At 40.6% G+C, this 6,712-nt stretch overlaps 1 non-coding gene across 1 annotated transcript; it reads left to right on the forward strand.

Annotated features, from left to right (window-relative positions):
- Nucleotides 1–429: 429 nt before the first annotated feature.
- Nucleotides 430–502, forward strand: TRNAF-AAA. Its single transcript has one exon. It is a non-coding gene; the product is annotated as a tRNA-Phe (tRNA).
- Nucleotides 503–6,712: the final 6,210 nt, after the last annotated feature.

The following is a 6,712-nucleotide window of genomic DNA, read 5'->3' on the forward strand; positions in this document are numbered from 1 at the left end:
GGCTACAACTTTGGGGAAGCAGACAGCCTGAGGCTCATCGCCAACCATCTGGTTCTAAATTACCTTTCCAGCTTTATCCACTGAAAGGAACCAACTTCTCCATATAGCCCTGTCACTTGCCTATCACCTGAGTATACCAACTCATCATGCAGGTCCTTTCCTCTTTCCTCTCTGCACCTGCCACCTCTCTCTGCCTATCTTCCACATTTTTCAAGACGCAGAATATGTCCGAATGCCTCCACGAATCGGTCTCCACTATTTTACCTTGACTGATTTCTCAGGTCTCAGATCTGGTCAAGTAACTAGAATAACAAGAGACTATGCAATTGCACTTCACTATGAAGAATTTTACCTTGTTATTTAAATAACTTACATACAAAGCTCCGGGACTCAAGTCTCCTGACGGAACACAAAGTAAAATTTATCAGCTTCCTGGTGGCTCAGATGGTAAAGCATCTGCCTAAAATGCAGGAGACCCAGGTTCGATCCCTGGGTTGGGAAGATCCTCTGGAGAAGGAAATGGCAACCCACTCCAGCACTCTTGCCTGGAAAATCCCATGGACAGAGGAGCGCTGTAGGCTACAGTCCAAGGGGTCACAAAGAGTCGGACACCACTGAGCGATTTCACTTTCACTTTCACACTATAAAAGTTCAGGCTCTGACAAGTTCCTGAATCTTTACACTATGAAAGCTCAGGAGTTAGGCAATGGACAAAGGAGACTTGAAAGAATGAAAAAAAAAAGATGATTCCATCAAAAAATGATGGAATAGAAAAATAAGAGCTGAATTAGTTATAAAAATAATCTGTATAAAATATAGACACAGTAATACAAATATGAATTAGGAAAAGAGGGAGGAGTATGCTAAATCCTATTGCCATGGGGAGGAATGGATAATATAGGATGTTTGTCAATAGCTTATATATGGGTTTTAGTGCTGTGATTCTAACTACCAGAAGATCTAAAAACTGAAGCAGTTAAAAGAAGGATATCTCTGGTAGTGAGGATGAAGTGGGGAGTGGCAGGATAGGGGATTGTAATTTGAAATCAGAGTCTGCTCTGTTATTTTAATATTTTTCTTGCTTTTACCATGAACATGCATTATTTTGATAATAAAATATAAATAATTGCGTGTATTTGCTTCATTTTAATGTATCTTGGCTTCCCCCTGGACTGTAAGCTCTGCCATGGCAGGGATTTGATCTTTCGTATTCTTTACTGTGCTGTTGTGTCAGATGGTGCAGGAAGCAGAAGCCAGCGTGGATAAACCACAATCCGTAAACAGCTGCAGGTATCTGGTTTCGCCCTTTGTGGGCCCTGGACTGCAACGTGTAGGCTGGACCACGTCTTCACCTAAACGGCCATCGATCACAGATCCCAGAGGAGTGCTTTCAGTTGCTCATGATGATTAGCTTAAACATAACTAATATACAACAAAATTCAATTTCCATAGATCTAACTCCACTGGTGAACCCTTAGCCAAGCAAACCTGAGAAAGGTATGTGGCTGGTCCAGTTTGGATGCTTGATGGGCTTTTGCACTCCTTCTCTGGCCTCATCCTATCAGAGGGCAGTAGGACACTGCCTCATTGTATCAGAGTTCTCATTGCAAAACCATGTCTCTGCAAGTGATCAAAGTTCAGGTTGTAAATCAACAACCCAAGCCCATAATACCTCTAAGGAAACTGCTCTCCAGCAAAACTGTTTGCTAGATGCCTTTCTGTCTCATCTTCCTCTCTAAGCACTCTCTACCAGGCTACGCTGTGTTCTTTGGGCCACAGAAGTTGCTGGGAGTGGGGTGATCTTCACTTGCTGGCTTTTGGTGGGAACTAGAACTTCCTGATTGTATTAGCACTAGAAGCTGGCCTCCCGCTGGGCTGAAGTGTAGCATCCTTATGTTTCCTTTCTCATGCCCACCCACCCACAGCTCCCTGTTGCTTTTCCGTGTGGCTAATTCATGCCCAGCGCCATGCAAGTTTCACTTGGCACATCGCAGACATTCAGATACTTATTCCATGTATATTAAATTGATACAAATAAAGTACCAAAATACAGGAAACTACATACCAGCAACAATCCCCTCCAAACACACACCATTAAGCTGTCACTGATTGATTTGGATTCTGTTTCCTGGAAACGAGGAAGACTTTCCAAGGTTGAAAATGGATTTTTTAAAAGAAAATAAAAAAGGAAAGCAACTCTACACTACAACAAAAAAATGAAAAAAAAAAAAAAAAGGAATTTTAACGTGTTGAATTAAAAATATCATATATGCCATATGTTATAGAGTGAAAGGTCACGGGCTGCTTGCTTGTGTTGTTCGTTATTACTTTTCTTTGTTTTATTTTGGTAATTTGGGGTCTGCATTTCAACTCCTAAAACTGGTGGCAGAGGCAGGGAAGCAGCCAGCCCAGAAAAGGCTTTAATATCTGACTGGTAACAGGAGAAGCAGAAGGCAGACAGCAAGACAAGTCAGTGTTAACAGTGCTATTTGCACAGGCGGGTGCAGGTATGGATGGCTGACCTTTAATCCAAAAAGAGAGTCTCACTAAGGATGGAAAATAGATCAGTCTGGCAGGAAGGTTCCAGACAGTTGTGCCAATGGAAGGAGAAAGGCTGGCACTAAATTGTATAAGAAGCTGCTGACCAGAAAAACATGGCCTCCAAGAAAAGGGAACAAAACCATCAGGTCTCCAAATAAACTTTCTGCCACAGGGCTGGACAATGGAATGGCAGATGTCAGGAGAGATCTATACAGGGAAAAATTTAAGGACACAGATCTAGCAACATACGGTAATTTATATGCCTTAACTTAGTACAGTTTGCTTTTCTGCCCCAAGATAAATGACAGTATCATCATTAAAAATAATAACTTGAATATAAAAAAAATTGACAGTCCAAAAATTACTGCATACCAGGCCCCTTGCAAGGAACTTGCCTTCATTATCTAATTCTCAGAGCAATACTGAAAGTAAATTAACATCATATTCATTTTCTAAGTCAAAAACACAAAGGTTTAGGTAAGCAACTTAAAGAACATCCCTATTCCCCCAAAGAAAAAATTCAAACCTAAAGCCTTCATATGGCAAAGCCAATGCTCTTTTAATTATAAGAAAAGTAGACTATAGCATAAAATAAACTTGAATTTGCCTCCAGCTCTATTGCTTACTGGGTAACTGACCTTGGGCAAGTCTGTTCTGTAGTCTCACTACCTTATTCCATAAAATGGAACTATTAGATTCTCCCATTAGCAGATTCAATGAGGTTAAATTGAGATAATTTATCTTAAACACTCTGTAAATTAACTGGTCAACGTATTCAATAAAACACTAGACAAATATGTCTTTCTTTCTCATAAGCAGTCTCAAGAAGAAGCATTTTAATGTGATTTTTAATTATTTCAGTGGTAATATATGTGTGTACACCTACATATCCTAGGTGTGTGAAACCAGGATAATGTATGAAAACAAAAGGGGAGTGGATTCTAGAGAATTTAGCTACCAGCGAGATGCCTAAGAACACAGAGAGACAAGACTCATCAGTGAGATGCTTTTAAAGAGGAAAAATGCAAAGCCACAAGGAATTGGTCAAGGGGAAAATAAGGAACAAAGGAACGAGTACTTGGCACATCTTTGAGGAAAATTAGGAATTCAAATCCATCTGCTCAATTTCCGACAAAGTTACAAAAAAAATTCAACAGAAGGCTAGGTCCGCTCTAATAGCTGGATAAGAATGAAATACAAACTGGAAATACCACTTGGCATTATAAAGCAGGCCAGGGTGGCACCAAAAGAGACAATGTGTGCCCCCAAACGAGGGGGCACAAACCCCGGGAACAAACCCGGGGAAATGCGGGAGAAGGGGCCACGATCAAAAACGGGAACAGGATTTGCCATTTCCTTCTGAATGCTGGACTTCCTGCTTTTGTAAAATGTTGAATGAGGCCTGGACTCAACTACATTCTGCCCTTTGATTTCCATATGCCCACTCACATGTCTGTTGCTTTTAACTGCCAAGAACATAAGCCATCAATTACCCGGGAAAAAAGTCAAAGAAGGATCTTTTTTCTCCTGTATCTCCCAGCCTGGAGTGTGCAGAAAGGAACTGATGGTTACAATTCACTTTTATTTCTGTCTGATAGAGGAGAATAATGGTTCTCTTCTCGATTCCTCCTAGTTCCTCTCTACTTAGTTAAAGAAAGAGAGGTGCACCAGTTCTAACATTTTAGAAAGAAAACAGGGCCCTCAAATTAAGAGATACCTCATTCCTCTATGTCTTCATGATTTACAGCTTTAAAAAAAATAACTGTTAGAATAGTTTTTTGAGCAATTTTAGGTTTATGGAAAAAATGATCAGAAAATACAGATATTCTCCACCATATTGTCCCCTATTATTACCCTGCATTAGTGCAACATATTATTTACAACTGATGAACCAATGTATTATTAGTAAATGAAGTCCATAGTTTATATTAGCGCACTCTTTGCGTTTATACAGTTGTCTGGGTTTTAACAAATGTACACTACCAGGAATCCGCCGTGAATCCACCACTGCAGTATCACACAGAATGTCGTCCTTAAAATTCTCCATGCTCCACATATATTACCTTCCTGCTCTCCCTGCCCAACCTTTGATTTTTCTTTTCCACTGTTGCTATAAATTTGCCTTTTCTATGTCAGATAGTTGGAACTATACAGTATAATTAGACTGGCTGCTCTCACTCAGCAATAGGCATTTAATGTTCCTCCGTGTCTGTTCATGGCTAGTTATAGGGATTTTTAAACACTCTTCATCTGAATAATAGAGTTAAGTAAGTCACATACATCTTAGAGTTGAAAAGTCAGCAAAATTACCTCTGACATTCAGGCTAGAACAAGTCTAAGCCATAGAGATGCTGCACATTTCCCCTTAGTTTTTATTTTATGGGGTAATAATTTCTCACCAGGAAAAAAAACAAAAAACCTTTCTCATATCACCCTAAACTTCAGGAATCCATTTGGATATCTGTGAGACAGCACTGTTCTTTTTCTCATCAACAAGCATCTACTATTGAGCAGCAATTGTGTGCCAGACTTTAGGCACCATGGGTTTCAAAATGAGTAAGATCCAGTCCTTCCCTTAAAAATCTAAATGTATGCTGGCTTCCCTGGAGACTCTGCCTGCAATGCAGGAGACCAAGGTTTGATCCCTGGGTCAGGAAGATCCCCTGGAGGAGGGAATGGCAACCCACTCCAGTATTCTTGCCCTGAGAATCCCATGGACAGAGGAGCCTGGTGGGCTATATAGTTCATGGGGTCACAAAGAGTCGGATACAACTGAGCTCAATATTTTTTGCATTCTTCCAACATAAGCAAATTTTTTTTTTTTTTTTTTGCCATGCCAATCCTCTTCCAGGAAAACTGCAATCATTCCTAGTTGCCAAATGTACCAAGTCAAAATCTCACACCAAGCATTCCAGGTTCTACTGTATTAAACTTACCTAAATCAACTTACTGAATCATTATCCATCATTTCCCAAACAGCGCTTAGAACTGTCACACATTCACGAGATGAGGACCTCTTTTCTGAAGGGAGGTTTCGTAAGCCAAGATCATGCTATCAGGTCACCCATCTGCTAAGACCCACGTGCTCCCATCTGGTGCTCACCACCATCTTCCTGTTGCAGCTCCAAGTTCTTGGATTCCATCGCACCACCGCAGGCCACACACCACTGCAAATGACGTGCTGCTCTGCGCTCCAGACCACGAAGGCGTGGGAACTCTCTGAACCTGCCCCTGTCTGCCTGGGCACCTCCTGCAACCATTCTAACCTACTACCCCATCACTCTGGCCACCGTGGTTTCACCATGAGATTTCCTCACCCCCTAGGGCTTGAATTCCTGGAAAACAGGATACTCAAAAAAACCAAAATCTCCAGAACTGTAAGGAGGTGTATCTGTGCCTTGCGACTTCAGCATTCAATTATGAATCCTGAAATGTGAACACTGCCTAGCCTATACTTCTGCATATAGGCTATAACAAATCTGTCCTAGGAGAGGGAACATGGAAACTTCACTAGTGCCTGAAAACGAACATGATCAATTCAGCAGAAAATAAGCACAGCTATCATATTTCAAAATATTACTTTACTCTGCAGGTTGAAAATTCTAGTTTTGCTTCTGTTTTGGTGAAAGAAGCAGAGACCTTACCAAATCATGGTCAGTTTGAATGTCTCTAGTCACCCTTCAACAATATTGTATCATTTCTCCTAGAATCCCAGATCTGCATGACTTGGCTGGGGAGGAGTGGGTGGATATATTTAGAAACATTCAATAATTAAAATCACTTTCTGCTTACCTTCTGCAAACATATCTTAATGATAGAGTTCCCTTTAATTTCATTAAAGTGCAGTTTTAATGAAATCTGTTATCTCAGCTTCTTTTAAGGAGATATGTTCCCAGTAATTCTATTTTAAGGGGGCTATCTTTTCTTTCCATTGCTTACTGAGAACACACACACACACACACACAGAGTTTCCTGTGATCTCTCCAAAAAGAAATGAAGGAAGAGTGAAAGAAAGGGAACAGAGGTGGGCAAGAGAGAGCTCCCAAGAGAAGCTGTTAGCTCTTTTCAAGTCTTCAAGAAAACAGAGCATTAAACAAACATACCTTCTTAGCTGTGGAATCTTTACATACACTTAAAAATCCATGACCCACTTTCAAGAAGAGTTCCTTGA

This window comes from Cervus canadensis, chromosome 14 (genome assembly GCF_019320065.1).
Source record: "Cervus canadensis isolate Bull #8, Minnesota chromosome 14, ASM1932006v1, whole genome shotgun sequence".
NCBI classification, from domain to species: domain Eukaryota; kingdom Metazoa; phylum Chordata; class Mammalia; order Artiodactyla; family Cervidae; genus Cervus; species Cervus canadensis.